General features: G+C 58.3%; 1 protein-coding gene across 2 annotated transcripts in view; it reads right to left on the minus strand.

Moving 5' to 3' along the window:
* SRC (SRC proto-oncogene, non-receptor tyrosine kinase) overlaps nt 1-2,739 on the minus strand; it is a 14,103-nt gene extending 11,364 nt beyond the window's left edge. For both annotated transcript variants that reach the window (XM_027885081.1, XM_027885080.1), the window contains exon 1: nt 2,665-2,739. The gene's annotated coding sequence lies outside the window, so the exon portion shown is untranslated. The remainder of the gene's footprint in view (nt 1-2,664) is intronic.
* Nucleotides 2,740-22,175: the final 19,436 nt, after the last annotated feature.

Here is a 22,175-nt window from a genome sequence, read left to right on the forward strand (position 1 = left end):
AAGTCCAAAACATGCAGCAAATGGGATAAAAGCTTAAATCAGAGGCAGTTTCAGGCAGTTTACAGCTAAGGACCAAGGGATCTCGGCTTTATATATAGTCAAATAGTTTATATATAGCCTTCCTTTCCACTCAAGATCACACTCTATAAATACCTTCAAGGTAATGATATAAATGAAGGAAGGGAATTATTTGCAGTCTCCAAAGATGGCAGGATACCCAGCAGTGTCCTCAAGCTATGGAAGGAAATATTTAGGCTAGATCACGCATGGCAGGAGGGAAAAGGGAGGTGGAGACAACCAGGGAGGAGACTATCTCTGATAAGAACACAGAAGCAGGGAAGCAGCAGAGGAGGCAGCCACTGCCTGCGGGGTGTGGACCTGAACGCAGCCACCAGTGAGGCTTTGCCAGGGGTTTTTCTAGCCCAGCTTTGGAGAGAATTTGGGCCAGGCCCCCACGAGCAAGGTCAGAGCCCAGGGCAGCCCCTGCAGCCTGCACAGCCCCAGTGTCAGTGGGGCAGAGCCCCTGGCACCTGCCATGGGGAAGCTTAGGGGTGCCAGGCACAAGCTCTGCTCCCCTCCCAGCTCCCCTCCCTACAAAGAGTGCTTTGCCTGATGCTTGGGGCTTATTTCTCAGAAGACACAACTTCCATCCACTCTTTTCCAGCTCCCACATTGTACGAGCAAAGTACACAAGCAGTGTCCTGGCGTGACCCGTGCTGGCAGGATCAAACCCTGCCAGGGTCTGGGAATTGGAACAAACTGATTTTTTAGGAATTAAAATAAACTGCTAGGTATGACTCCAGCAGCCACTCCAGCGGGGAGAAGAGCTGTCCTTCCTCCTATGGATGCAGGAACAAGGAAGGACCAATGCCTCTATCTGCCGTGGGACCCAGCCCATGTCTGTCTGTCCTGGGCTTTGGGGTTCTCGAAGCAAAGAAAGGTCGAATATAAGCTCTGCACTGGCAAACTGTCCCTGCCAGCAATCCAGAGGCAGATCCTGCAGCCAAGGAGGAGGGCGTCTGTCCCATAAATAAATGCCATTTAAAAGCCTGGTGCAGAGGATGCTAAAGCAGAACTGCAGGGGAAAGCAGGACCTCAGAAGCAACGAGAAGAAGCCCCCAGCACCCCATCCCCAGCAAGCCCCTCTCTCACCTCTGCCCAGAGCTCTGGCACCCGCTGGCGCTCCCAGGATGGCAGCAGCAGTACAGGGAGGAAAGTGGGGGCACGGCGGGGCTGTGACCGTGTGGCTTGTGACTGCCCACGCGACCCTGAGCAAGGGCAGAGCCACTCAGAGTTTCCCCTGGAAACAGCACTTCCCCAGGCAGGAAAACTCCCTGGCCGGGGCAGCAGGTTTAGCAGCACTTCGGGGACACAAGTGTCCCCTGAGCACATCCAGCCTGGGTCAGCAGAGGATTTATCAACGTGCTGAGAAAATCAGAGTATAAAATGCTCAATATGGCCAGAGATTAGCCAGAGCATAGAGATGGGAGAGTTTATACCCCAGGCACTTCCCCAAAGCAGGCGAGTCCTTGCCTTCACACCCGTGAGCCTGCGGGCACAGGATGTGCATCTTCCAGGCATGTCCTGCACCATCCCCACTCTGAGCCCCAGGTAACTCAGCCCACAGGACCACATGGCTTTAGCCCTGTTGCTCTCCACTTGTCCCCAGGGAGGAGAGGGGGCCTGGGAAATACCCTGTGACCCCAACATCCCCCTTGGCAGCCAGGGAGGAAAGGGTGCACATTCCCCTGGGAGAATGCAGGGTTGTGCAAGAGCCTGGCAAAGGAGTGATTAATGACAGCAGGAATGTGCTGTGCACTCAGGTCCCGGGAGGCACCAGGGAGAGACCCCCCTGCCTCCAGCAGAGCCATTGATGAACCCCCCCCAGAGTCAAAGGGCAGAGAAGGAAGGGGGTGAACCCACCACCCAACGTGGCAGCTCCCAGCACGCCCCAGCAGCATCACTGGGAGCTGTGGGACAGCCCTACAGCAGCCAGACTGCAGAAAATACCCATCGCCAGCAGCTGTGCTGTGTTTATGTCTAATAAATTTATGTCTAATAAATACAGCATTTCTACGTGCAGCAGGCTGCAGGGATGCTCAGCACCGCCAGCATCCAGCCAGGGCAGCCTGTCCAATGCCCAGTGGGATATTTCCCTGCTCCCATGCTTTCCACCATGCATCCCAGCCGACCGTGCTGGGATGGGGGGCTCAGCATCCCTCCCCAACCCGTCGGTTTCCAGCAGGGCTTCCCTACTCCCCCTCCCAAGGCTGGTGTGGCAGGCTGGAGCAGGGCCAGCATTCCCGTGCTCGCTCTGACTGATGCGAGGCGGCGGACAGGCAGCTTTCCTGCGGCGGGGATTAGCACCCCGGGCACGTCGCAGCCTGCAGGAACTCCCTGCTTTCCGCTCCGGGGGTCAGCGCCAGCAGCGCATCGTGAACCACCACCGCGATGAGTTGCGAGGCCTCAGCTGTGCCCCCCGGGCCGGCCACGCCTCGGCGAACACCGAGGCAAGGCTCAGCCTTTGGCACCCGCACCCAGCCCACCCGCAGATGCTCAAGGGCCAAATCGGCTGTGGCAGCGCACCCAGGGCCCCAGATCTGAGCCCCCCCGGCAGGTAAAGCAGCCTGGTTCCCCCTCCCCGGGCCATCGGAGATGCCTTACCGGTGCGTTCGGCTACAGCCTCGCCGCGGGGTGGGGAGGTGCCGCCGGCGAACTCAGCTCAGCTCCCGCCGCAGCCTGCGAGACAAGGGAACGTCAGAGCCCGAGCAGCACCCGCGTCCCGGCCGTGCCCTCTGCCCCACGCCACGGGCCGGTGCCCAGCACTGCCCCTGCCCTCCTCCTCCTCCTCCTCCTCCTCCTCCTCCGCCGCCTCCTCGCCACCCCTCCAGCGCGGGGCCGGCAGCTCACACCGCCCGCTCTGATCCCTCATGTGTGAAGAGGGGACGATTCTCTGCTCCACTTCATCAAACCCACCGGGGACGGCAGAGGAGGCGGCTGCAGCCGCCCCGGGCGATGTCCCAGGATGGGAGAGGAGCGCGGACACCCTCAGCCCACCGAGTGTTTTTTTCGGGAGAGAAACAAAGCCAGTTCCTTCAGACACACCGGCATTTTCAGCCCTGCTGCTCCATCTCTGGACAGCCGGGACCTGCCGTGGGGAGGGTCGGCTACCAACTGGGGACCTTGTCCCCTGGGATGTCACCTTCTCCACTCCCAAAAGCACAGACAGATGCTACCGTATGAACCATGCACAAGGTCTGGGAGGCAACTTGCGCTGCTGAAGGCCTGACTCAGCCAAAAAATGACATTTTAGCTAATTTTTTCTAAAAGGGCAGTTTTCTGTCACAAAATCGTGAGATGGTGGGACACTTCTCAGCAGCAGTGGCTTGGGGCGGAACTACAAGCGGAAAGCAGACCAGAGCATGGCCCCCCAGAGTCAGGGCTGCCCCTCACCTGGCTCTGCCACCCCTTCCCATCCCCCAGATCCTGCAGGAACTGCTCATACTCCCTCCTACCATACCAAAAGCAAAGTCTCTCTCCCACCAACCCTGCCCACTCAGTGATGGGCAGAGGCTTCAGCTGCCCCCGAAGGGCTCCTGCTCCTGCAGGGAGGGGATTTAGCACCCACAGCTTCACAGCCCCAGCATCATCCCAACAGGCTCCTGTCCCAGCTGGAGCCCAGGTTTCACACCTCAGCCAAGGGGAACATCCCGGTGGCTGCCACGCAGGGGCCGTGCCCCACCACAGCTTTGTTTTGATGGCCTCCCCTTCCCGCTGCTAATAAGTTTTGTCACTATTTTTAGCGCATTTGATTAGGATAATGAGCGGGAGCTGACTGACAGCTCTTTAAGATGTTGAATGGTTTGTAATTTGTACTTGAGGAATACTCGCTGGCACTGATTGCACAGCGGGATGGAGGGGGAAAACTGCAGCCCCAACTCCAGGCTGCAGCACATACAAATAAGGCTGTGCCAGCACACACGTGGTGCTCGTGTCCCCAGCACCCAGGCACGCTGTGACACGGGCTCCCAGGCACAAACATAGCCAAAAAAGCCACGAGGGAAACCCAAATAGGCCTGAGCTTGGGGCCAACCACACACCAGGGGGTGAGGGGCCAGGTCCTGTGACGGGGAAGTGAGAGGTCCCCGTGTGGGTGGATTCACTTGCAACCTCACGCTGCCAGGCCTGGGTGTTTGGTGGCTGAAAGTGGCTGCTGTGGCAGCAGCCTGGCACTGCCTGGCACATCTGGCACAGCCCAGCACAGTCCTGCTGCTCGCTTGGCAGAGATGCTGCCATCCTCACCAGCGTATCACTGGCACAGCCATGGCCAGGCTCAGGCAACCGGCCAGCGCTGCCATCCCCACCTATCTGTGTGCTGCTGGCTCTGCATTCAGGGTCCTCCCGGCCCCCCATCCCTCCCCAGCTGGAGGGGAGGATGCCAGGGCTGAGCCCAGTCACCCACCCTGCCCGGGGCAGAGGCCGCAGCAAGGAGAGGCCAACCCCACCCTCCCCTCTCCAAAAGCAATTAAAAATGAGGCACACTTGGCTGCACAACTCAGCTCGGATCAGATCACGGCACGCGAGACGGTGGCGTCCCCATCCTCGCCCGCCGGCGCTGGGAACACTGCCCGGACTGCCCAGCATCCCCACACCTCTGACATCCAGGGTCAATCCCCCAAAAATCAACTGGGTGGCAGGAAAGGCTCCATGCTCTGCCCTACCTCCCCGTGGCAGAGATGCTCTCGCAAAGGCAGCAGCGAGGGGACCCGGCCGCCCTCCCGCTGCTTTCCACGCCTGGATCCCTCAAGGATACAATGGCCGTGGTATGGGCAGGCTGACAGCGGGCTGGCAGCAAGGGGAAGCGATCTTATCGTCCTTGCAAAGACACTAACAAAAGACACTGATTGGGAGCAGACAAAACACAGCAGAGGCAGAAACCTTGGGAAATGCCGCGACAGGCCGGGCCCGATACCAGACACCAAGCCTTGGGGAGGGAGACATCTCTGGCGAAACAGGCTCTGTCCTTGGGGCTGCTCTGGGGCCGGGTGGGTGTTGAGAGGCACCGCCGGCAGGAGGGACGGAGGGTGATGAGGGAGAGCTGGGCGAGGGGCTGGGAGCAGCAGCAGCCACCCGCTGATGGAGGGAGCCGAGCTGAGCCGTGTCCTCGGCTCACAGAGCCCCGGCGAGATTAATCACGGCAACTGTCTCACACCAGACTGAAAAATGAAGCGTGCGGGACGGCGGGCGAGACAAAGCAGCCTGGCGGCACCCAGCCCGTGGCAGCAGGCACTGGGGACAGGGAGAGGCGGAGAGCGGCGATCCCAAACCCATCTGACCCCTCGCTCCCCCTTGCACACAGCCAACCCCACCCCAGCAGCACTGGGGTCCAGCTGGGGCAGGACAAATGGAAACCACATACGAGGTGTGCCATTTAAACCAGAGACCCTACTTGGGGGTGCTTCGCTGTCCCCTGCGTCCCCCTGCGTGGGTGGCACAGTGACAGGTGACAGCAGTGCTGCCCCTGCCATTGTTGTCCCCAGACAGCAGGGTCAGTGCCAAGGGTGATGAATTGCCACGGTTTGGTCAGTGCTGCTACGACCACATCGAGATGGTCTTTTAACCATCTTCAGGTGGCCCCCCATTGCCCTCCCCGCATCAGCCCCTGCTCCCTCCCCACGTTTTGGTAGGAGATGCAGCTCCGGACATGCTCGCACAGCAGTTTCCCCCTCGCTCCCAGGGGATGCTCCCGGGTTTGTCCTTTCCCACGGCAGCATCAGGGCCTGGGGCCAGCGAGAGGCAGCACAGCCCCCAGTGCTTTGGGGTGCCTCAGCTCAGCCCACCCCCTCTGTCACCCAAGAACAACCCATCACCATGTCCCCCGTGGAAAAAGTGATTCCTGTCCCCTGTCCCATGCCACCAGGCTTTGCTCGGTACAAGAAGGGGAGCACAGGCACATCTCTGCCAGGCAGGGACCTGCCCTATTACAAGTTCCCCCAGCCCTGCAAAGTGAGGTGTGATGCTGCAGACGCTCTCCTTGTGCAGCTGAGGCAGTGAGGGCATGTCTGGGCTGTGCCTTCAGCCCTTCTCCACAAGGACACCGGTTTCTCACTTGCACTGATTCCTAAAACAGGAGGAGCGATGCAGAGATGCTTCCTGCATCTCGGCTCCAGTTTGGGGACAAGCCACAGGCAGGTGCCCCCAGTGCCTGTCTGGGACCTCCACTTTGCTCAGCTCACTGCATGTCAAAGGCACCTGAGCTAAGGCACCTGTGCCCTCCCCGGGTCCCCCGCAGTGATGGAGAGCTCTCCCAGAAGGAATGGCTGCAGGAGCAGGGCAGCACAGCTGCTGTGCAGGGGCCCAGCTACACACTCCCCACAGATAAAAGTCCCAGCCCCTCCTACCTGACCCTGTCAACTCCCGTTAAATTTAAAACCATCTTAATTAAAGCTCCACAGCCCAAGCAAGCAGAGGCCGGTTTGTCGCAAAAGGGGAAAAGATAATTAGATCAACCATCCCAATTCACTCCCCCCAAGCACGGGGGAGAGTCACAGTCAGGAGTGGTGCAGAATGCCTCCGAAAAGACATGTCAAAACAGGGAGTTTAAAAGACCAAAACAAACCCCAAGAAGCATGGAAGCACGCTCAGGATGTTCCTCTGGCCAAGAAACTGGAAAACTCCAACCGTGAACGCAGAGAGCATGCAGGGAGCTTGAGCTCTCCCCACCATCACCCCGAGGGTGGCCCAGGACAGGAACAGGGGCCAGGGTGGTGGAAGGATCTCTGGCAGGAGCTGCTCAAAGCTGGCTGGGTGCTGTGCAGCCCGATCGTGCTGCTCCGTGTCAGAGCAGGGATGCCTACCCCTGCCTCCCAGCCTGACTCAGCTGTGCTTCCAGCATTCCCACCAGGACACCAGCCAAAGCCAGGAATTGCCCAACCAGCTCCAGCAAATGCTTTCCAAGGCACACAAAGCCTCTGGCCTGCATTAACCCGAAGCTGGCTTCTCCTAGACAGGTGATGAGGGCACCACTCTCCTCCTGCCAAATCCAGGAGAAGGAAACTGCAAGGAAATGCTTCCAAGGGCAGGAGTGCCTGTGGGGCTGGTAAGAGCCAATGTTGGGCAGGGAAACACTGGGGTGGCACCAGGAGCTGGAGCTCTTGGCCACCAGGTCTGCCTGGAGCCACGGGGCAATGCTTCCCCACAGGAGCCCTCTGGCTCAGCAGTGGGGGCTCAGCACCCCCCAAAATGTACCTTTTTAACACTGGCCCCTGGGCATGATGGCACCCATGAGCTCCCACCACCTGCCACCTGATTGTCCAGCTCCCCATGGCCCGTGGCATCGACGCCACTCCCGTCCTTCTCCGGGCAGAGCACCAGGGAGAGGGACTGGCCCCGCAGGAAGAGGGTGATGGAGACTTGATGACACAAGCCGGCCTCTTGAGGAGGAGGAGGAGGAGGGAGGATTTCTGTTCCCCATTTCTGCAGTGCCTCTCCCAGCACAGCCAGCCTCAGGCTCCAGGAAATGGAGTCTGCTTCTGCTTTCTGCAAGGGAACATCAGCCCCGGGTGCTCTCGGGGGATGGCTGAGGCAGCACCCACCTCTGGGGAAGGGGCAGGAGGCTGAGGTGACTCACAGGTGGCTCAGATCTGGCCACAGTGATGGTGCCACCTGCATGAGCCGTGGCTCCAGGGCTGCCGCTCCCATTCCAACCCCGCAGCGCAGGCAGGCGGCAAATCTCCAGGGCAGGGGGAGGAAGGGGGCAAGGAAGGCAGGAAGCAAAAAAGCTCCAGATCTGAGCAAGTTTCAACCATCCCTGGCCACGCTGGCGTCACTGCTAAAACATTTCCACCTTCAGAGAAACCAGCCCAGCCAGTCCAGCCAGGAGAGGAGCTCCCGGTGCTCCACCAGCCCGCTGGGGTCAGAGCCGTAGCCCCACCGGCCCTGCAGAGGGGTCCTGTAGGACCCCCATGGTGGGAAACCTCCCAGCAGCCCTCCTGACGTGGAACAGGAACTGAAACACTCACTGGGGAAAAAGGGAAAATGCAGGGAGGGTGCTGTGGGTACGTGCACCCTCAACACAAACCGCAGGGCCGGGCATCACCCCGCTCCCAGCTGGAGCCACTGGCAGGACACACGCTGGGGTTCACTGCAATGGGAGGGGTCAAAGGAGAAGCCAAGCAGAGGCCAAGGCTCCTCTGCCACCGATTTCCAACACTCTCCCTTTGCAGACCCCTGAACAGTTCCAAACAAATAAGCAGGAACCTGCGCAGCAAATTCACGCTGATGATCAGATTATTTTTCCGGGTTTTTCTGGGACTCTGGGGCATCTGCCCAACACAAGCCATGTGCTCCAGGGAACCATGGAGCCACCAGCCCTAACACACACACGCTGCAATGTGGCTGCACGAGCAGGGCTGGATGCACACACAATTCCTGCTTTCACCTGTGTGGGCAAGGACGGGACCGGGAGCACCTCCTGCAGCAGCAGGCACAGCCTGGCACTGTGGCTCTGGTCTCAGCACACTGACACACAGGGAGCCTGGGCATTATCGGTAACAGAGCCCTCAGAGATGCTGGTCCCCACAGCCACTCCCATCTGCACCACCAAAACAAAGCATCGCTCAGGATGCGTCAGACGAAGCAACCAGGGAGGGTCTTAAGGGGCAAACAGAGATCAGCCAGCCCTGGAAACCATTTGCAAGACCAAAAAGCTGTGATAGATTCCCCAGCTGCTCCTGGGGTGAGCGGGATGCTCAGCAGCTCTGCCAGAGAGGATCCAGCTGGGAGGTGCAGCCCCAGACGGTGCTCACTATCAACAGCCTGAGCAGATGAAAAACAAAGAAAAACGCTGAGCTGGTGTCTTTTATCCCTGTCACTCGTGGAGCAGGGAGCCAGGCTCTGCACACCTCCGGCCCTGCACTGCTTGCTGCACCCATGGTGGGCAGCAGGGACAGGCTGCCAGTGAGGTGGATGTGACCAGCGGTGTGGGACCAGCTGCATGGAGACCTTACACCCTCCCATGGCATCTCTCCAACCCTCACTAGTGCTGCTCATCCTACAGGGACAGGGATGCAGGAACAAAGGGAGGAAGGGCAACTCCTCAGCTTTCCATCACCTGTGGCTCACGGTGCCTTCAGCACAGCCCACCTGGACCACGGCACGAGCGCCCTCCTTGTCCCCAAAGCACCCAGAAGGGCTCAGATGTGTGAACACACACATGCACACATATCCACACTGCTCTGCACCTGTGCAGGCAGCTGCTCTCCCTGCCTGGCCCCAGCCACACACACCGATCCCATCACCCTGAGCCTTCCCACCCCACACACTCCCAAACTCAGCTGTCCGTGATGTTGGAGCAGGGAACTCACCATCCGCACAGTGACTTGTGCAGCTACATCTGCACCCTTCCTAGTTCCACAAACTCCTCCCTGCCCAGTGCAGCAGGCTGCCCACTGGCAGCTCCCCCTCAGCTGTGCCAAGGATTCCCAATTCCTTTCCCGGCACACCAGCACTTCCTCAGTGGGCTGGGGAAGGAAAGGGTCCAAATGAGCAGGGAGTGAATTTTTGTGTAGTTTTTTTTTGCAGAACTCAGCAAGCACATGCTTCCACCCAGGAAAATCCAAAGCCCAGCAGCGCCCAACCCCACTGGCACTGGTTGCAGCTGCAGCCGGTGCTGAGGATGAGGAAGGTGGTTGTGCTTCATGAAGATCAGATTTGATTTGCCCTGCCTAAGGGAGGGTTTGTCTGTGGTGTGTGGGGTAGGGCAGTGCAGCTGGGGCTGGGAGAGGGGGAAACTGAGACACACACTTGGTGTAAAACCTCACCAACCTCCGACAGCAGCTTCTCAGGTGCTCCTGGGGGAAACTGAGGCACACAGTGCTCCTTGCTGGGTGGGGAAGCAAGCACTGCACCTCCACCCCCAAATTCCTGCTAAAGGGTGCCCCTAGGTGAGACATTTTTGGGCTTGATTTAGCACTGACCTGACCCTGTCATGCTGTCCCCAAACTGGTGCATGGCATGGGAAGGGGGACACATCACTCAGGGCTTGTTAACCTCGCTCGTGGTGGAGGGGGAAATGCAGCAGTGGGCTTTTACCCTCGTGGTTTTTGGTAGCCAAGGTTGCCAAACACCTTGGTGGGAAAGGATGGGAGCAGCCACTCCAGGTGGAGGCTATTTTCACAGCATACAGTCAGGTTTTCTTCCATCCACCCATCCATCCAGTCCCAACACAGCAGGCTTGAGGCCAGCCGAAACCTCACGGTCACAGGAGCGAGACCTCAACAGGTCAAGCATGGGCAGGGACCAGGAAACTGGGGACTGGGAAACTCAGGACCTGCCTCCAAGACTTGCAGTGTGGGGAAGGAAGCACAGAACAGCCCGAGTCACAAGTGTCCCCACACCACACGCTGGCAGTCGTGCTGATCCACCAGAGCCGCTCACCCTTCACTGCAGACCCCAAAGCCATCCTGTGCCCTCCTGGCATGGGGCCCACAGTTGCAAGGGGAGGGCAGGCTCGCCACCCACGAGCCTGATTTCTTATATTTTTGCCATCAATACTTGGGTGGTTCTGTCCCCCAAATTCCTCCAGACGAGCCCACCAACCCCGCACACCAGCCCACTGGTATCTCAGATGCTGCATTTCCTCTGAGACCACCCGGCATCAAGGGCTGAATTAAAATCAATGGCCGGCCCTGCCTTGCCCAGCAGCCGATGCCCCCCTGCTCCCCAGCCCTGCTCAGCCCTCCCCAGCCCCTCCCTGCTCCGCAGGAGGGCAGCCAGCAGATCCATAGCCCGGAGCGAAATCAGCGCAAGATGCAGATTTGCAGGTCCCGGTTCCTGGCCCAGGTTCAAACCACACTTGCTCCTGAAATCTGTTCCAGGGCTGTCTTTTCCGAGCGCGTGTGCACAGGCATGTGCGCGGCAACCCCGGCTCCCAGTGTGCCAGCGCCCAGGTCACTGTGCCAGCGAGGGGCTGAGCTGGGCCTGGGTGCCCCCAAGCACAGACCCCAGCCCTGCCCGACAGAGCCACGCTCAGACAATCCATAATATCATTTTTTCCCTCCTAAGCACAGGATAGGTGGCACTGGAACTGGATGGCACGGGGGGCTGGAGCTGGATAAAAGTCCCTTCCAGCACGAACCACTCCACGGTTCTGTGATATACTGGACTATCTCCCAGCTTGCTGCCCATTTAAAAGATGAGGAACCAAAGGCTTTAGAACAGCCCCGTGACACACGGCATGTTTTTTTGCTGATGGGTGGAAACTTCGGCAAGACACGAGCCCCGGGGAGCCGGTCTGCACCACCCACAGCTACGGGCGGTCGGGAAGAGAGGTCTGCACTGGAAACAGCAACAACCCGCGCTGCAGCCCTGGGATCAGCTACACACAGATGGCTGTTTCCATCCACAGGTCCGAGCTGCTCTCCAGCCATGGGATGAAAGGCTTCTCTCCCAGGGAGCAGCGTGGGGATGTGCCACCGTCTGCCAAGGCCGTTTCCGATGGGATGCACGCTGGACACATCCCCAGGCGGGCTCTGGGGTGAGATGTGGAGCGCTGCGGAAGTGAGCTCAGATGGGAAATGGTTCCAAGAGATAAAGAAACAAGTTGGAAACCGAGCTGCAAAATAGACAGTACAGGAAACAATAGCACTTCAGATAGGCTTTCCAATTTCCCTCAGCCAGGCCAGGAGTCCAGCACTTTGTCCCAGTGATGCTCACGGGTTCCCCTCTTAGACAAGCTGGGAGGAGGCACAAGCTCTTTGCTCACTCCTACCTCTTCTCTTTCAAGATCTTACAGGCATTTGCTGATTATTTAAATGAGAGGTTACGGACCAAGTCCTTCAGGTCTCATTAGATAAGAGTTTAGCTCTGTGATGAGCTCAAAGGCCAGGCAGAATCCCAGTAGCAGGGAGAGGCAGACAGGATTTCGGAGGCATGGGAGCCCCATGGTCCATCCCCTCCTTGCCATGGTGAGTCCAGTAAAATGATGCTGCTTTGCAGGAGCTGCCCATGCTGCTAAAGGCCATCTCTGCCTCGGGATCACTGATGTCCCCTCTGTGCCACCAAGGCAGCAAAGGACCCTCTTGTCTCTGCAGCAGAGCCTCCACATCAGATGGTCACTGCAGCACTCTCCTCCTCTCGTCCCCCAGCTCCCACCCAGGGGCTGGGACGGTTCCTCCCCGCGGAACCTCCGTGATTTTCCATCACTCTGGCACAAAGTCATTAAAGGGCAGAGCTATCATTAGGGCATCTCCATCACACAGGGAGCACTGCAAGGCCACTAACGATCGAGACAGGGAACATCGGACTTCCCTTTGCTGCTGCTGCCGCGCAGCCCATAAATAACCCTGTCTCAGGCTGTTTGGGCAAAGCCAGGAGGTGTTTGGAGGAGCCTCCTGCCCTGCTGCTCCCAGGTCAAAGCTTGGATGTGAGAATTGACCCTCTATCTCCCAAGCAAAGGCGTCCTTCCCTGACAACCAGGCACAACTGGCTAATGATTACAGAGGCACAGCTCCCCAGGGAGCCAGCACACGAGTCTCAGAGACACAGAATGCCAAGGTTTTGCTATGGCTGGATTTGGAGCCAGCCAAAGCAGCACAGAAGAGCTGGCTTAGCACAGGGCAGCCAGGATCAGCCTCTCCGGCCACAAAGGTGTCAGGGGCAGCCCCACAGTGGAAATAACAAAAAGGGATATTGCTTTAAATTAGTGCTAGATTGCTGATGTCTCCCTGCACAACTCCATCCTCCTGCCTTTCCAGACAGCCTTGCCAGCTCCCCACGACTGCCTGACCAACACCTGCTGCACAGGGGGCCTGGGCACGTGCTGAGCCACTGGGTTCTGAGGGGGCCTCCAAGCCTGGCAGGGATGAACAGGTTTCCACCATCAGTGGCTGGGCCTTGAGAAGGTTTGTCATGATTTGGTCACTGCTGGCAGTGGGTATCTCCTCAGCTGAGAGGAGAGCAACAAAGCCCCCCAGCTCCCTCCTGCCATACAGCTCCTCCTCGGGGAGCACCAGTTGGGCAGCAGGAAGAAAAATCAAGTCTTTTGTTGTCATCTTCCCTCAGCTTAGTTTCACAGAGTGCTGCTGGGTATGTGCTGTCCTGTCCCTGTCCCTGCTCACCCCAGGAATCTCCTGGGCTCTGCACCCTCCACTGTTCCCCAGTTACTAATGCCACAGGGTGGTGTGGGACCCCCCAGCTGCACAGAGCAGCCACATCATGTCCCTTCCTTTGCATCCCTTCTGGGCAGCCAGGAGGATGGGCCACGGCACACACAGGGCAGCACAACCTGCTCCCTGCCACCTACAACCTTTAGTGCTGCCCAGTGTCTTTGGGACCGGGACCACAGTCACCCCCTGGCCCCAAGACCAGGGCTGAGCCCTGGCACGACACAGCAGCCTCTGGGGTGAGGAAGGGCCAAGGAAGAGCGCACCGTGCAGGGCCAGCAGAACGCAGGGAGGTGCAACAGATCCCCACTCAATCCAGCAGGTCTCACAGGAGGCTGAGCAGCTCCCTGAGACGATGCTCAGCACCAGACAGGACCACGCCAGGGTCAGCACCTCAAGGTGCCACCCTCCTACCACCGCTGTCCCCAGTGCACACAGCCCTGTGCAACGGCCCCATCCCTGCAGGATGCCCCCTGTGTCCGTCCCAAGTGGCACCAGGAAGCAGCACAGCCAGTGAGCAGGATAAAACCCCATCCTGACCCCAGTGGGGCTCAGGGCAAAAGCCACGACACTCTTCCAGGGCAGCGGGGGCTGTGACAGGGACAGAGGGGACACGGCAGTGCCACTGCTTGCAGCCACACATGGGGGTTGGACCGCCCAGCCTGCGATGGAGGAACGTCCCGGCTGAATAAAGTCTTAAATCAGACAAGCTGGGGCTCTGCAGCCCCCAGTAGGGTGAGCCAGCCGGGCACAGCCAGGGGCACAGCCAGGGGCACGGCTCGCCAGGCCCACCAGGGCTGGACACTGGCCCCAGAATCACCGGTGAGCAAACACGACAAGGGAAGCAGATCACGAGACATCAAAGCAGGGGGGCGATGAATATTTCATGTCCTGGCCTACATACAGCCCGGCTGTCCCCGCCCTGCGCTCCCGGGGGTCCCCCACAGCCCCTGAGCACAACAAAGGGGAGTTGCAGGCAGGCGGGGCCGCCCCGCCGGACCCCCCGCGTCCCCAGCTCTGCCCCGCCAGGCAGTGACATCCCCAGCCAGACCCACGGCTGACCCACCAGACCATGTGCATCCCGCTGGACCCACAGCCGCCCCACCGACACCCCGAGCCAGACCGCGAGCATCCTTGTGGGGACCCGCCGCCAGCTCTCCGGGCTGCGGGCATCTCCAGACCCACATGTGCCCCACGGCAGCCTGGGCATCCTCGGCTGGACCCGCCGCCTCCTCGCCAAACTGGCGGCATCCCCGCTCGGACCCACAACCATCTGGCGCGTACCGCGGGCATCCCCCCCGCCGCCCCGCCGGACCCCTCCGCGGGCATCCCACTGCGGGCATCTCCCCCCGGTCCCCACTGCGGGCATCCCCCGCCGGACCCCACGGCCGGACCCCCGACACCCCCCGCCCGACCGTGGGACCCCCCGCTCGCCCCACAGCGGGACAGCCCTCGCCGCCCCCTCCCCGCCGCTCACCCCGCTGCCGTCCGCTCCGCGGGGCCGCCCCCGCCGCTCGCCTCCAGCGCTCGGCCCCGGCTTTGTCTCCGCGCCGGGGGCGCGGCCGCCGCCCCCCGCCGCTGCCGCCGCCGCCGCGCTGGGTGCCCGCACCGCCCCGCACCGGGCCGGACTGGGGCTCGGGGCTCGGGGCTCAGGGCTGCGCCGCCGGCAGCAGCATCGCGCAGCGGCCCCGGCGCGCTGGTGCCTCGCCCGCCCCCGCTCACCCCTTCTGCGGGGCGGGGGGGGGAAGAACCGCGGGGAGGGGAAAAAAAAAAAAAAAAAAAAAAATAGAGTAATATGGCAGCAAACCGGAAACGGTGGATGGGGGAAAAAGGCAGCAGCCCCTCCCCTCCCCTCCGTGGTTTTTTTTTTTTAAGGGAGAAGGCTCCGGGCAGCCGGGCTCCGCGGGGCGCGCACGGGCCAAGGGGCCGCCCCCGCCGCCGGCTCTGCCGGCGCGTCCCGGCCCGCGGCGGGGGAACCGCCTGGTCGCGCCGGGGACACGCGTGGGAGCGGCGGCCGCGGTCCCCTGGTCCCCTCACCTCGCGGCTGAGGGGCTGGGGGGGCGCCCAGCCCAGCCCAGCGCTGCTCGCCCAGCCGGGCTGTCTTGGTGTGTTACCTGGAAGCCGGAGCTGGTAACAGAAAAGTGGTTTTCGGGAGGCTGAAACCCGGCTGGTTTGGGGTTCGCTTTCTTAAGCAGTTCTAACACATGGCGAGTAGCAGGGGAAATGCTGTTTTGTGAGCTTCTGTACCTCCCCATCCCCAGGAGGGACACCTCGCCTTTCCCAGGGGGCTGCAACCCACGTTCCCCCTTCTCTGAAGTCAGAAGGAGGCAAAACTTCAGCGTTGAGGAAAAGCAGACGAAGATAAACCGCGTCCTGGGCCTCTCTGGGAACCCGGGGAACTGTGGGGCTCTTCGGACGCAGCGTGGGCACACAGTGCTATCCGTGCTCCGCTGGGCTTTGGGTTTTTGGGTTAATACGCCCCCCTGCTCTCCCCTGCAGCCGGTGCCGCCCTCTGAATCAAGGCAGCTGTGGGTGTTCCCGGGGCGCCCGGTCCTCGGCTGGCAGCATCACCCTGAGCAGGGCTGGGAGAGGTGCCTGTCCCCTGAGTGCTGCCTGGGCAGGTGGGTTCACGGGGACGGTTCCCGCCGTCCCTCCCCTTGTTCCTCAGCATCTTGCCCTTCCAGCGCTAGGAGGAGGTGGGACATGCCCGGCTTTCCCCAGGCAGGGAGCAGTGCCGGGCTGCACACGCGGCTCGGGGCTCAGCCGGGTGTCCCGACGCCTGCACCCAGCCCGTCGGGGCTGCCCGACCAGCTCAGCGGCGCTGGCAGCCCTCCCACCTCCCCCACCGGCGATCCACTAAGGAGTTCCCTGTCAGGTTATCCTCCAGGAAGAAATGGGGTGAAGCAGTCCGCTCCTTAACCCCCCATTTGGCTGGTTTATGTGGCACGCTCGGCTGCTGGCCAGCTCCAGCGACCCAGGGGCTGTATTTCCACATCCAGCACCTCCTCCGCCATCCCTGCCCACCCCTCCGACCAACCCTGCAGCCACTCCGAGGAGTTTCCCGAAACCCCCGTTACTCTCTGAGCAAGATCTGACACTTCAGAAACAATTTGGGAAGTTAACAAGCTTTAGAGAACCGTGTGGTGGAGTTTTTCTTTCTGTTTCCCACTCCTGCCCCCTCACCCCCTCCGCCCCCCGCCTCTTCCTTTTGAGTTATTAAAAAAATATTTCCCATGACACTGGCGAGGGCCAGCGAATCCATGAGTCACCAGGAACAAGGAGTCATGCACGCGCCGATCCATCTCCCGTGGCCAGCACATCGCGAGGGGCCCTTCCCTGGGAGGAGCCGCCGCTGATAAGGTCCCTGCAAGCCGGGCAGGGCCGACGCTTTCCCTCTCGGCTTTTTGGGGCTGTTAATTCTCAGCCCACCCCCTCTTATCTGTCTGGTGTGGGGATGTGTAGGGAGGGATTCCTCAGCCTCATGTCCGATGTGGGGTGGAGGAATGAACCGGGCAGTGCGGGGCAGTCCCAGGTGCTGCTCTGCTCCCACACCAGAGGGAAAAGAGGGGGCACACCGATGTCTGGGGAACCCCACAGCTTGTCCCTGCACAGGGACACAGGGACACTCCCCTTCCCTCCCTGTCCCAGGGTGCCCGGAGCTCTGCCAGCCAGCGGGGAGAGCACTGCAGGGGAGCAGGGACCTGGCCCCAGCCCCGGGGTGAGCTGGTGAGGATGACTCAGCCTCTACTGGATCCAGACCCAAACCTAAGATGCAATTATGACTTATAAATATTTGTATTTTGTTTTTCTCTTTTGCAATCAACTCCTTTTCTCCAGGCTGTCCTGCAGTCGGAGTTTCCATCTCCGGCGGTGCTGGCCCCTGGCTGGAAGGCAAACACCAAGTCCAGGACAGAATCCCTTCTTCTAGGATGCCAATGTGCAAATCTAAAATCACAAACAGACACTCTCTAAACCCAGACTCTTATCTTTTGGGCCCGGATTCAGGAATGTGCCCTCACAGGACTGACACTAAACATGCAGTGCTGGTGATAATGAGATTTAGGACCATTTAAGCGACTCAGCACACCTCAACCCCCTCCCTCCCTGGCTCAGCCAGGAAGTCCTGAGCCTGATGGACACCCCCAGTCTGCCTCTTTCCAAGTGTTTGTCTTTGAACAGTCTAATGCACAATTACTGTTTTTGAAACCCAACCAGAGATTTCAGTCTCTTGTCCGAAACTCATTTTCTTGATATGATTCTTTCACTTTTAAATAGCACCAGTGAAACCTGCCCTGGGGAGAGGAAGGGGGTTACAGAAGCTGAAAACCAGGGACTTTCAACTTGGAAAAAGGTAGCACCGAGTGTTTCAGTGGCTTGGTTATTACAGGACGTTTTGAAATGATATTTTGACAAGAAACGAAGACATGCTCAGGTATTTCCATGTTTTCTCGCTGACCTTTATGCAAGTTTCATCAGGAACAAGAAGAATGAGAGTTACTGTGGGCAGACTCTGTCATGCTCATGAGTAAGTACATACATGGCTCCTTCCCCCTCCAGGTGTGCAGATCTGACTGCTCCGTGGGGCTCCTGAAATCCTCCTGCGAGGTGAGAGGGTGCTTGTTGGGTCCAGCGTTTGATCCGAGCCCCGACCTCTCCAAAGTAACTGTGGATTTACAACAAAACATCTATTCATCTCCAGCCAGATTTATTTTTAAGCGTCCCCTTGGCGCGCGTGAATAAGTTTTGTCTACTGGATTCTGTTCCTGAGGCTGCACTTTGTTCACTGCAAACTCCAAATATAGCTGCAGGAATTACTACTATTAATAATATAATGGTTGTGTTTGAGATGCTGGACAGACAGAGAGGCAACCACAGCTCTTGCCCTGAGATTTTATGATCGTTGAGCTTTACAGCCCTGTAAATACTGAGCATGTGATGGGAGATGATCAGCACCACCAACCCCGACAGGGAGGCTGCAATTACAAGCTCAGGAGCCGATTCACTAAGGGGGATTGACCATAATAACCCCTGTAGTACGAGCCATTTGGCAATATTTCATGGTAGAAATGTTAATTCTGGCTATTCTCTCCCACACTGAGCATCAGAGTTACAGGAGCTGAGCAGTGATGGCCAGTGTATCAGAGGCTGTAGGATAAAAAGGGGTGGTTGAGAAGTCAGCAGGAGGACTCAGGACCTCAGTGTCCCTCAGTGTGGTGACAATCTGCTGTGCAAAAGGGGCCCTTAAACCCAGCCAGGAAGTGTCACTGCAAAATTTCCCCGGGGGAAAGGAGTGTGGGGAAACCACTGACTCGGTGACATGCAAATATTTAATAAGGAGGCACAGAGTTCAACAGCTGTGGGCTGAAATTATCTGCATGTTCAATAAAGGCTCAACATTTCCTGTCAGGTTTCTGACTGATAAAATATGTTTCTATACAATCTGAATTAGGTATCCTCAAATAGCTCATCTGGGCAAAAATCTGACACTTTCTGTTTCTTGCCTCAGCAGAAAAGCCACACACATGATGTTAGCATCTCCCAACGTGGAAATTCTGCTTTTTGGACAGTCTAAGTATCAAAATAACAGTTCGGAAAAGCCCTTGGAAACTCATCCAGGTGAGATTTATAGCCCTGGTTGCAGCTTGGTTTGGTGGCAGAGCAGTGCAGGGATGGCTGGCTAGTGCAGACCCTGCCCCGGGGCTGGGATGGTCCCTCCCTGCCAGCACCCGCTGCTCCCTGGCTCACCCGCAGCCTGAGCAAGCAGAGCTGGAGCAGGCACCAGGGTGTTTCCCCTTAATCATCCAGTCCTGGTCCTTTGAGCAAGGGATGGGCTGAGGAGGCCAAAGTGTGAGTCTGAAAGACTCAAACCATATGATGCTGGGATCTCTGCTCAGTTTAAAGCAAGTTGAATGGGGGAGACTGGGAGCAGAAATGGGAGTTGAATGGGAGAGACTGGGAGCAGAAATGGGAGTTGAATGGGAGAGACTGGGAGCAGAAATGGTTGCAGCTTCTCCCCTTCTCTCAAAAACTGCTCCTCCTGGGATTCCCTTCACCACAGAGGCCTGACACTGGGGGACATCTGCTTCGGCCACCAAAGGAGCCACTGCAGCATCACAAGTAGCTTCTGTGTGGGGACCACAGCCACGAGGACCCTCTCAAACCCCACAGGCTGCGGTCCAGCCCTTCGGCTACAGCACGGGCACACGGGCAAGAGCTGCCCTCGGGGAGCCAGAGGGACGTGACCCACAAGCCCTATGCCAACACCACAGCTTCTGCCTGTGCTGCCAGAGTGGAGGCACAAAAACCATCAGGAAGTGTCTGGAGCTGGTTCCCAGCGTGCTGGGAGCAGCTCTGCCTGTGAGACCTTGCCGGTGCCTGTTCTACTCCAGCCTTTGGCTCTCCACGAGGTGAATTTGTAAGCTTGGGATGGCTTTTGCAGAAGCAGCAGCCAAAGGGAAGGCAGCAGGAACAAACCTTGGAGCTCAGGATACCTGGTTGTAGCTTGGGCAAGACATGTCTCAGGTCAGCGCTGATGCCTTCCACGGCCCCAGTCCATGAACTGGGACTGGCTGAACTTGATGCTTACGGAGGTTCAGCTCAGAGGCCGAGACAGCCTCTGGCAAGGAAGACAAGGGTGTCCAGGGTGTAGGTTTCACCAAAAAGAAATGCTGTGTAAGTAGGACTTCCAGTAGAGCACAGTGCTAAGGACAGAGCTCCTTGCCTGGAGCTGGAGACAGGAAGAAGTGAGAGCCCTTCAGCCCCTCCACCCACAGCATCGCCCATTTGGGAGCCGAGCTCTTCACATGCAACAAGTGACATCAGCCAGGCAACAGATGTTTTTAAAAAGCAGAGCAATGTGGCCCAAAGCAGGTTTACCTTGTACCCACCAGCCAGAAAGGCTGGACTGAAGCCTTGGAGGAACCTGTGCCAGCTCCTCTGCTCCAACCACCCGCTCTGCGTCGCTGCGATCCGCGGCGTCCCAGGGCACGACTGCTCCTGCCTCCTCCAGGCAGGGTACAAGGGGCATCAAAGCCACACTGGGGCTTCTGGGCACTAAATGAAAGCAGGGAAGCTGGGAGGAGGGAAGTGAGCATTGCGAGAGGTTTGGGATTGCACAAGACACACAAGATGTGTGCGTGCTGGCGGGAGCAGGACGTGGACGCTGGTGAGGAGCTCGCAGAGCACCAGAGCACTCACTCACCACGAGCTGGGGAGCGTGGTGCTGATAGGTTTGGCTCCTCGTGGCTCAGGGGCAGGCAGATGTGCATGGCACAGCCCCCTCCCAGGGAACTGTCCTGCCCCAGAAAAATCCTTGCAGAAGGTTCCAAGGGGACACCTTTCTCCATCCCGGATGCTCCTCCACTTGTTCCTTCTTCCTATCAGTCCGTGTAACAGCAGGTTACACCCACTGTCACTGGCAGGTAAAATCGGGACACAAGGACAGAGTAACTCCAGTGGACATGAGGCTACAGGGTGGAAGAACACGAGGGGTCATGAGAGTGACTTACGGTGACAAAGAAGTCACAAATTGGGAAGAATCAACATGAAAAAGGAAAATCAGCTGAATTTCAAGGGAGAAGCAGGAAGCCAAGTTCACTGCCCCACAGTTGCCAGCCCCAAGCAAGAGTCTTTTGAGCAGCTATTGCACACAGGCCCAGGTACCAAGAGTCAGAAAACACCCCCAACAAACAACTGCTCACAGACTACCAGAGAAGAGCCGGACCTTGGACCTGCAGCGAGCACCAGCTGGAGAAAGAATGCAAACACTGATTACAGCCCAGAGAGAAAGGGAATGCTTCCCAAACAAATCATCCCTTCTGGTTGCATGAGGAAGAGAAGGAGGGTCAGATCCCTTCCCAGTGTCCCAGCCAGCAATCAAGTTAATCATCAAACACGCCACCGTGCTCAGTACTCCAGCACTCTCCATTCATCATCCCATTTTCTCACTGCAGTCAATCTCTCATGCCTCATGAGATTAATAAACAAACAACTAAATCAATACAGCCATCTCAATCCCTGCAGGCCACAGGCTCTGAACAACATAACTCCTGCCTGAAAGAAGTATCAGTGTGGAAGAGATGCTCCCAAGAGAATTCCAGTACCCCAGCTCTCAGCTGTCCAAAAATGAACATACACACACAGGGGAACGGTTCCCCTGTGTGCCCTGGGAAACAGAGATATTGAACAGGTTCTCTGCTCCTAAGGCTTCCTTATCATCTCCTCAAGCATCATCAGATTGCTTGACTCCCCCTAAATCCAGGCATCGAAGGAGTATTTTCATTCTTCATGACAGGCTGGGAAATAATCTGAGCTTATTGACTCGACAAGGGGGCTGCTCTGCAAACATCAATCCCCTGGCTGGGGCTGATGGCCTCGGGCTCCTCAGTCCTGCGGGCAGGGAACCTCACCAGAATCTCTCTGGAGCAGAGAGAATGTGTATGAGAATGAAAGTAAATTAGGTCTGAACAAGATTAACAGGGATTTAATTGAACTATGTGAACTGGAACTCCAGTCACGAGCTGCTTATTAGCCTGTCTCAAGGGATTGTGCTGCTGGCACTGGAGGAGCACAAGGATGCATTGTGAGCAGGTGTGAGGGACACGATGGCTCGAGGGGAGCGTGGCCAGAGAGGCTGAGCTGCCCCACCATGACTAGAAACAAAGCAAGGAACTCTCAACTCCCAGAGCTGAGGGATGGGAGCTCCTGACACACACTGGCGGGGCAAGGCCAGCTCCTGGCTCTGGGTGGCAGAGCAAGGTGGGGCTCTGCTGACAGGTATCTGGAGACAGACCTTTTGAAAATCTCCCCTTCAATAAAATTGACTTAATGAGGTCTTCAGCTCCCTTTGGGATGTTAATTACAGAACAGCCCGGGGGGAAAAGTGCTCGGGAATTAAAGGAGTCACCACACTAGTCCTTCTCTCTGTTTTGGTTTTCTGATGAGAGAACCAACAGACATTCACCAGAGCTTGGCTACCACCCCGGGCTCACTGCAGCCAGGAGCCACCAGACA

Source organism: Empidonax traillii, unplaced genomic scaffold (genome assembly GCF_003031625.1).
Source record: "Empidonax traillii isolate 1590-97213 ecotype Southwest subspecies unplaced genomic scaffold, ASM303162v1 scaffold160:size908849, whole genome shotgun sequence".
Classification (NCBI taxonomy): domain Eukaryota; kingdom Metazoa; phylum Chordata; class Aves; order Passeriformes; family Tyrannidae; genus Empidonax; species Empidonax traillii.